This window comes from Mastomys coucha, unplaced genomic scaffold (genome assembly GCF_008632895.1).
Source record: "Mastomys coucha isolate ucsf_1 unplaced genomic scaffold, UCSF_Mcou_1 pScaffold7, whole genome shotgun sequence".
Taxonomy (NCBI): Eukaryota; Metazoa; Chordata; class Mammalia; order Rodentia; family Muridae; genus Mastomys; species Mastomys coucha.
The window spans coordinates 79177420-79186251 of NW_022196913.1; positions in this window are offsets into that span (position 1 = coordinate 79177420).

Genomic DNA, 8832 nt, shown 5'->3' on the forward strand with positions numbered 1-8832 from the left:
CCCCCCCCCCCCCCCCCCGTCAGAAGTCTTTCAAGGATCCTGAATAAAGCTGCAGGGAGGAGAGCTCAAAGAGTTGTGTCTTTTTTTGCTGATCCAGAGAGACGCATCAACAACGGTCAAAGAAAACGCAAAATGCAAAAAGTTTCTAATCCAAAACATCCAGGAAATCCAGGATACAATGAGAAGACCAAACCTAAGGATAATAGGTATAGAAGAGAGTGAAGATTCCCAACTTAAAGGGCCAGTAAATAACTTCAACAAAATGATAGAAGAAAACTTCTCTAACCTAAAGAAAGAGATGCCCATAAGCATACAAGAAGCCTATAGAACTCCAAATTGATTTGACCAGAAAAGAAATTCCTCCCATCACATAAGAGTCAAAACACCAACAAATAAAGAATTTTAAAACAAATAAAGAATATTAAAAGCAATACAGAAAATGTCAGGTAATATATAAAGGCAGACCTATCAGAATTATACCAGGCTTCTTACTAGAGACAATGAAAGCTAGAAGATCCTGGGCAGATGTTATATAGACCCTAAGAGAATACATATACAAGCCCAGGCTACTATACCCAGCAAAACTCTCAATTACCGTGAATGGAGAAACCAAGATACTCCCTGAAAAATCCAAATTTATACAGTATCTTTCCACAAATCCAGCCCTATAAAGGATATAAGACAGAAAACTCCAACATCTTAGAAAAAGCAAGAAAGTAACTATCTTTTAAAAATCCAAAAGAAGATAGCCACACAAGCATAATTCTACCTCTAATACGAAAATAAGGGGAAGCAACAATCACTATTCCTTAATATCTCTTAACATCAATGTACTTACTTCCCCAATAAAAAGACATAGACTAACAGACTGGATATGTAAACAGGACCCAGCATTTTGCTGTATACAGGAAACACACCTCAGTGTCAAAGACAGAACCTACCTCAGAGTAAAGGGCTGGAAAACAATTTTCCTAGCAAATGGTCCCAATAAACAAGTGGAGTAGCTATTTTAATACCAAATAAAATCAACTTTCAACCAAAAGTTATCAAAAAAGATAACATATTCATCAGAGGAAAATCTACCAAGATGAGTTCATCAATTCTGAATATCTATGCCCCAAATGCAAGGGTACCAACATTGATAAAAGAAAATTTAAAAAAGCTCAAAGCACACATTGCACCTCACACAATAATAGTGGGAGACTTCAACACCTCAATCTCTGTAATGGACAGATCATGGAAATAGAAACTAAACAAAGACACAGTGAGACTAACAAGTTATGAAACAAATGGATTTAACAGAAATCTATAGAACTTTTCATCCTAAAACAAAAGAAAATACCTTCTTCTCAGTACCTTCTCAAAAACTGACCATATAATTGGTCACAAAACAGGCCTCAACAGATATCAGAAGATTGAAATAATCTCACACATCCTCTCAGATCACCATGGACTAAACTGGTCTTCAATAACAACAAAAACAACAGAAAACTCACATACACATGGAAACTGAACAACATTCTACTCAATGTTAACTTGGTCAAGGAAGAAATAAAGAAATTAATTAAAGGCTTTTTAGAATATAATGAAAATGAAGGCACATCATACCAAAACTTATGGGACACAATGAAAGCAGTGGTAAGAGGAAAACTCATAGCTCTAAGTGCCTCCAAAAAGAAACTTGGAAGAGCTTACACTAGCAGCTTGACAGCACACCTGAAAGCTCTAGAACAAAAAGAAACAAATACACCCAAGAGGAGTAGATGGCAGGAAATAATCACTCATGGCTAAAATCAACCAAGTAGAAACAAAGAGAACTGTACAAAGAATCAACAAAATCAGAAGCTGGTTTTTGAGATAATGAACAGGATAGATAAACCCCTAGCCAGACAAAACAGAGAGCACAGAGACATTATCCACATTTACAAAATCAGAAATGAAAAGGGAGATATAACAAGAGAAACCGAGAAAAGTCAAAAAATCATCAGATCCTACTACAAAAGTCTATACTCAACAAAACTGAAAAATATGGATGAAATGGATAATTTTCTAGACAGATACTGCTACACACACTTGTCTACTCCAGTAACATCCAATATATCAGGGATAAAATCCTGATAAAAGATAAGAGGCAATAAGAATCCAAAAGGAATTCTATGCTTCCTGGATTTCAGACAGTCACTGGTATCCCCTAACTCAGATGTGTTCTAGATTAGTCTTTCTAATCGTCAACACACCCTCATAATTAGGCATAAAGGTACCCCAAGAAATGATTTGTAAATGGCTAAGATTGGACATTGTTTCCTTGGTCAACACAATGTTTCTAACCTATCCTAGTTTAACACCAAGCTGTCCGTAACTTGGAATTTCTCTCAAGGAATCTGCCCTGCCACAGCTAGCAACAGAGGTCAAGCATATTCCTTAGAGCAATAGACAGTTCATAATAGTTAAAAATGTTTTACATACTAGAGAGTAATGAAGGGCTTCCACCCAAAGACATTAGCTAGAAGTGTTAGATTAAAACCTCTTAGTCATTGCCTCCAGCAGGACCATAGAAATGGCATAGAAATATCAAAATGTCTCAACAGGGAGGGCTCCACTCCTCTTCCTCCTACTTCAAACCTAGCTACCAGACCCGCTGACCTTGGTGTGGAGGTCACTTGCGTCCCCTGCTGTAACTCCCACCTGCCTACGTGACTCTTGTCATCTGCCCTGCTTGCTGTATGATACTTAAGCCTGCTTGTCATTTTGTATAAGGACTAGGACTAGGAGAAGGAGAGGACTTGGACTAGGACTTGGACTCGCATGCGGGACTCGCATGCGGGACTCGCACTAGAACTTAGATGGGCTAGGACTCAGATTCATGCAATCTGCAGTCCCCCGGGCCCAGAGTGCTTGGGCCTGGGGGATGCAACACCAGTCCAGAGGAGATAGCTGCTGCTTTAGACCCAGTATGTTTCAGATAGCCTCAGATGTACCTCAACTATTGAGTTGCCAGATTTGCCATCTCTCTTTTGCAGTGACTGTAAAAGTCTGATGCCATTTTTAAGAAATACATTCAGATCCTGAACTTCATGTGTTGTCTCTGCCATCATTTCTTTGCCTACGTCTTGTCGATCTGACTAGGTCCCCCGTTTCTCCCGCAGGTTGAGGGAGGCCCAGATCGGCCGGCCTGTGGCAAGATACCAGGTACCAAAGTTAAATCAGGATCAGATAAGTGATCTGAACAGTATCATAACTCCTAAAGAAATAGCAGCAGTCATTAAAAATCTCCCAACCAAAAAAAGCCCAGGACCAGATGGTTTTAGTGCAGAATTTTTTTAGACCTTCAAAGAAGAAAATACCGATACTCTTCAAACTATTCCACAAAATAGAAACGGAACACTACTCAAATCATTCTTGAAGCCACAATCATGCTTATACCTAAACCACACATATACCCTACAAAGAAAGAGAACTTTAGAACAATTTCTCTTATGAATATCAATGCAAAAATTCTCAATAAAATTCTCGCAAACAAAATCCAAGAGTACATCAATACAACCACCCATCATGATCAAATAGGCTTCATCCCAGGGATACAGGGATGGTTCACTATACAGAAATCTATCAACATAGTCCATTACATAAACAGATTCAAAGGATAAGGCCACATGATCATCTCATTAGATACTTAGAAAACACTTGACAAAATTAAATACCACTCCATGATAAAACTCTTGGAAAGATCAGGAATTCAAGGCCCATACCTAAACACAGTAAAAGCAATATAGAGCAAACCAGTAGCCATCATTGAACTAAATGGAGATAAACTTGAAGCAATCTCACTAAAATCAGGGAGTAAAGAAGGCTGACACTCTCTCCCTACCTATTCAATATAGTACTTGATGTCCTATAGACATCAAAAGCAATTAGACAACAAAAGGAGGTCAAAGTGATACAAATTGGAAATTGGAAGAAGTCAAACTATCACTATTTGCAGATGATATGATAGTATACTTAAGTGTCCCCCAAAATTCCACCAGAGAATTCGTACACCTGATAAACAACTTCAGCAAAATGACTGAATATAAAATTAACTCAAACAAATCAGTAGACTTCTACTCAAAGGATAAACAGGCTGAGAAACAAATTAGGGAAATGAAGCCCTTCACAAAAGTCACAAATAATATAAAATACCTTGGTGTGACTCTAACCAAGCAAATGAAAGATCTGTATGACAAGAGCTTCAAGTCTCTGAAGAAAGAAATAGAAGATCTCATAAGATGGGAAGATCTCCCATGCTCATGAATTGGCAGGATTAATATAGCAAAAATGGCTGTCTTGCCAAAAGCCATTTACAGATTCAATGCAACCCCCATCAAAATTATAACTCAATTCTTAATTGAGTTAGAAAGAGCAATTCTCATGTTCATTTGGAATAACAAAAACCCAGAATAGCAAAAACTATTCTCAACAATAAAAAAATTTCTGGTGGAATCACCATCCCTGACCTCAAGCTGTATTACAGAGCAATAGTGATAAAAAGCTGTATGGTATTGGTACAGAGACAGGCAGGTAGATAAATGGAATAGAATAGAAGACCCAGAAATGAACCCATACACCCGTGGTAACTTGATCTTTGACAAAGGAACTAAAACTGTTCAGTGGAAAAAAGACAGCATTTTCAACAAATGGTGCTGGATCAACTAGAAGTCAACATTCACAAGAATACAAATCCATCTATTTTAATTCTAATGTCCTTATACAAATCTCAAGTCCAAGTGAATCAAGAACCTCCACATAAAACCAGATATACTGAATCTAATAGAAGAAAAAGAGGGGAAGAACTTTGAACACATGTTCACAGGGGAAAATTTCCTGAACAGAACACCAATGACCTATGCTCTAAGCTCAACAATAGACAAATGGGACCTCATAAAATTACAAATCTTCTGTAAGGCAAAAATCACTGTAAATAGGACAAAAATGGCAACCAATAGATTGGGAAAAGATCTTTACCAACCCTAGTATCTGATAGAAGGCTAGTATGCTATATATACAAATAACTCAAGAAGGTAGACTCCAGAGAATCAAGTACCAGTCTTAAAAATGGGGTACAGAGCTAAACAAAGAATTATCAACTGAAGAATATTGAATAGGTGAGAAGCACCTAAAGAAATGTTTAACATACTTAGTCATGAGGAAAATGCAAATCAAAACCCCGAGAATCCACTGCACACCAGTCATAATGGCTAACAGCTAATGGTGGTGAGGATGTGGAGAAAAAGGAACACTATGTCATTGTTGTTGAATTTTAAGCTGGTACTCTGGAAATAGTCTGATGTTTCTTCAGAAAATTGGACAGAATATTACCTGAGGACCCAGCTATATCACTCCTGGCTATACACTTAAAAGAGGTTCCAACATATAACATGGACACATGCTCCACTATGTTCATAGCAGCCTTATTTATAATAGCCAGAAGGTGGAAAGAACCCAAATGTCCTTCAACAGAGGAATGGATACAGAAAACGTGGTACATTTACACAATGGCATACTACTCAGCAGTTAAAAACAGTGACTTCATGAAATTCTTAGGTAAATGGATGGAACATATGAAAATATAATTCTGAGAAAATATAATTCTGAGTGAGATAACCCAATCACAAATGTACACACATGGTATGCACTCACTGATAAGTGCATATTAGCCTAAAAGCTCAGACTACTCATGATACAATTCACAGATCACATGAAGCTCAAGAAGGAAGACCAAAGTGAGGATGCTTTGGTCCTTCTTAGAAGGGGAACAAAATACTCATGGGAGCAAATATGGAGACAAAGTGTGGAGCAGAGACTGAAGAAAAGGCCATCCAGAGACTGCCCTACCTGGGGACCCATCCCATATATAGTCAAACACAGACACTATTGTGGATGCCATTAAGTACAGGCTGACAGGAGCCTGATATAGCTATTTTCTGAGAGGCTATATCTCAATCATTGTACTGAGCACGGGATCCACAATGGAGGAACTACAGAAAGGATCCAAGGAACTGAAGGGGTTTTCAGCCCCATAATAAGAACAACAATGTCAACCAACCAGATCCCTTAGAGCTCCCAGGGTCTAAACTACCAACCTAAGAGTACACATGGAGGGACCCATGGCTCCAGCTGCATATGTAGCAGAAGATCGCCTTGTTGGGCATCAATGGGAGAAGAGGCCCTTGGTCCTGAGATGGCTTGGTGCCCCAGTGTAGGGGAATGGGAGGGTTGGGAGGAAGGAGTGGGTGGGTAGGGGAACACCCTCATAGAAGCAGGGGGTGGGGATGAGAGATGGAGGAGAGGTGGGGGTTCCGGGGGGGGGTGAACCAAGAAAGAGGAAAACATTCAAAATGTAAACAAAAAAATCCAATTAAAAAAAAGAAAATGACTTAACGGTGTGAAAATATCTCATTCAGGGATAGGGAGATGGCCCTATGGGTAAAGCACTTCCTACGCAAGTATGAGGGTCTTACTTAGATAAACAAATTAGGGAAAACTTGGGTGGGCATAGCAGTCTGCCGAACCATCAGCATGAAGGAAACAGAGAGGAGATCCTGGCAGCAAACTGACTGGCTGGATTAGCTAGATGAGAGCATTGGATTCAGTGAGAGACACTGCTCCATGAATTAAGGAAGACACCTGACATCAACATTGAGGGTTGACATTCCCATGAACACATGCACCTGTATCCTCCCGCATATTCCCACAATACACACCCCCCCCCCCCCCCCCAGCACATAGTATAGCATGTCCCCTTCCCCCAAATTGTTGAAGTCATGTTAATTTGGAAAACTCTTGGGAAAATCTTAGAATTTAGATTAGATTAGAAAATCTTAGAATTTAGATTAGAATAAGAATCAGAAAGTCTAGGTTGCTTCTTTCTGTCTGAAACATGAAGTGGGTCAGACAATGTGTTTATGACATACAACTTTCCTTAAAATAGAACATTTCCTAAACAGGACTTTGTAGCTGAGATTTTTCCTAGGAGGGTTCACATGTTTCTACTTACGCCTTCATCCCCATTCACTGACTTTTTAGAGACCATAAACCTCAGTACATTTTTAGAAAATTATTGAATTGGATGAAGAATTTCAGCATAGTCATTCTAGACCTCAACCTAAGATTCATGCCCATCATCAAGGGGGGACTCGCTTAAGACTTGTAGGAAAGTTCACTAAAATAATTAATGTTCAGTGAAAGAAGTGGAGGGTGCCTCTTAAGATTGGTCCAGGACTCAGAGCTGCTTTCAGAGGGCTACCATTTTTTTCCCCAGAAAAGACCCTTGGCAGGGGGCTTTCAAAGACTGACCCACCAACCAAAAGCATCCACGGGCTAGGCTGTGGCCCTTGCACATATGTAGCAGATGTGTAACTCGGTCCTTACGTGGGTCTCCTACCAACCGGAGCAGGTGCTGTTCCTAAAACTGTTGCCTGTCTGTGGAAGCAGTTCCTCAGCTGGGCTGCCTTGTCTGGCCTCAGTGGGAGAGGATGCAGCTAACCCTGAAGAGGCTTGATGTGGCAGGGTGAGGGGATACCCAGGTGGGCTCCCACCATTTCAGAGGAGAAGGGAAAAGGGAATGGAGGAATGGATTCTGTGATGGGCGAATGGGGAGGGGCAGCAATTGGGATGTAAAATGAATACATAAATAAATTAATGGAGAGAGAAAAAAGAAATAGACCTCCAGAACATTCTTTGGAAATTGGGACTTGAGTAGATCTGAGAGATGGTTACTGTGATAAAGAAGCCACTTTGATTCTCTTGGTGTCACCTTCCAGCCTCTGTGGCCAAATGCAATGAGCAAAATGGCATTTCTGACTGATCCAACATTCCTGCCTGGCTTGTACATACTCAGTGGTGGATGTCAAACGAGACCTTCTCCTCCTGTGTTGACCTACATGACCCCCCCCCACACACACACATTACAAGCTGATTTCTGGGATGGACACAAGATGCCGAGTTGCCTACTTAAAATGAAAGTCTTGTATCACTTGGAAAGGGGAAAATAATGCCTTACTGCTACACCTGGACTTGACAAGGTCACATTGCTCTATGTGAGTAGCAGGCTCACAAGGCTGACCAAAGGCAGACGTACAAGGTCTGTGCCCTAAATCAAAGCTGTAGCCCTTTAAAAAACAACCATAAGCAATACAGTGCCTTTTCCATTTATAATACATTGACTTTTGTCTCTTGTTTACTCTTTGAAAATTTCATATATGCATACAATGTATTTTAGCTATGTATTTCAGCTGTGTATTATACAATGTATTTTACCCCTTCTCCTCCATTCAATCCCCCTTCCCCCAAGTACACCTCTTCCTCCCATTTCATGTGATGGAAAACTATCGATCACAGAGTCTAGTTAGTGATTTCCATGTGTGTGTGGGCTTGGACTCATTCACTGGGGCATGGGCAATCTACCAGCAGTCACTTGCCCCCCCACCCCCCTGTGACTATCTCTTCCCCAGTAGTCACCAGTCATAAATAGCCCTTGGGTAGGGGCAGGAAATTTGAAGCCCTTGCCAAATTCATTCTGGAATGTGCAGTTAGTTGCCCTGAATTCATGTGTGTAGCAGTAATATCCCATCTAGAGAGCAGCATTTCACAGTGCTTCTGCTCATTTGCTGGCTCTTACATTTTTTTTCTGTCCTTTCCTCTGAAAAGTTCTCTGAGTCTTGGGGGATGGAAAAGATAAATATTGATGCTGAGTTCTTCCAGTTATTTATTCTCAAAACTGTCAACACTTATGTATCTCTGCATTAACCACCAACCATAGCAGTAAGAAGCCTCTCTTAGTAAGATTGTGAGTAA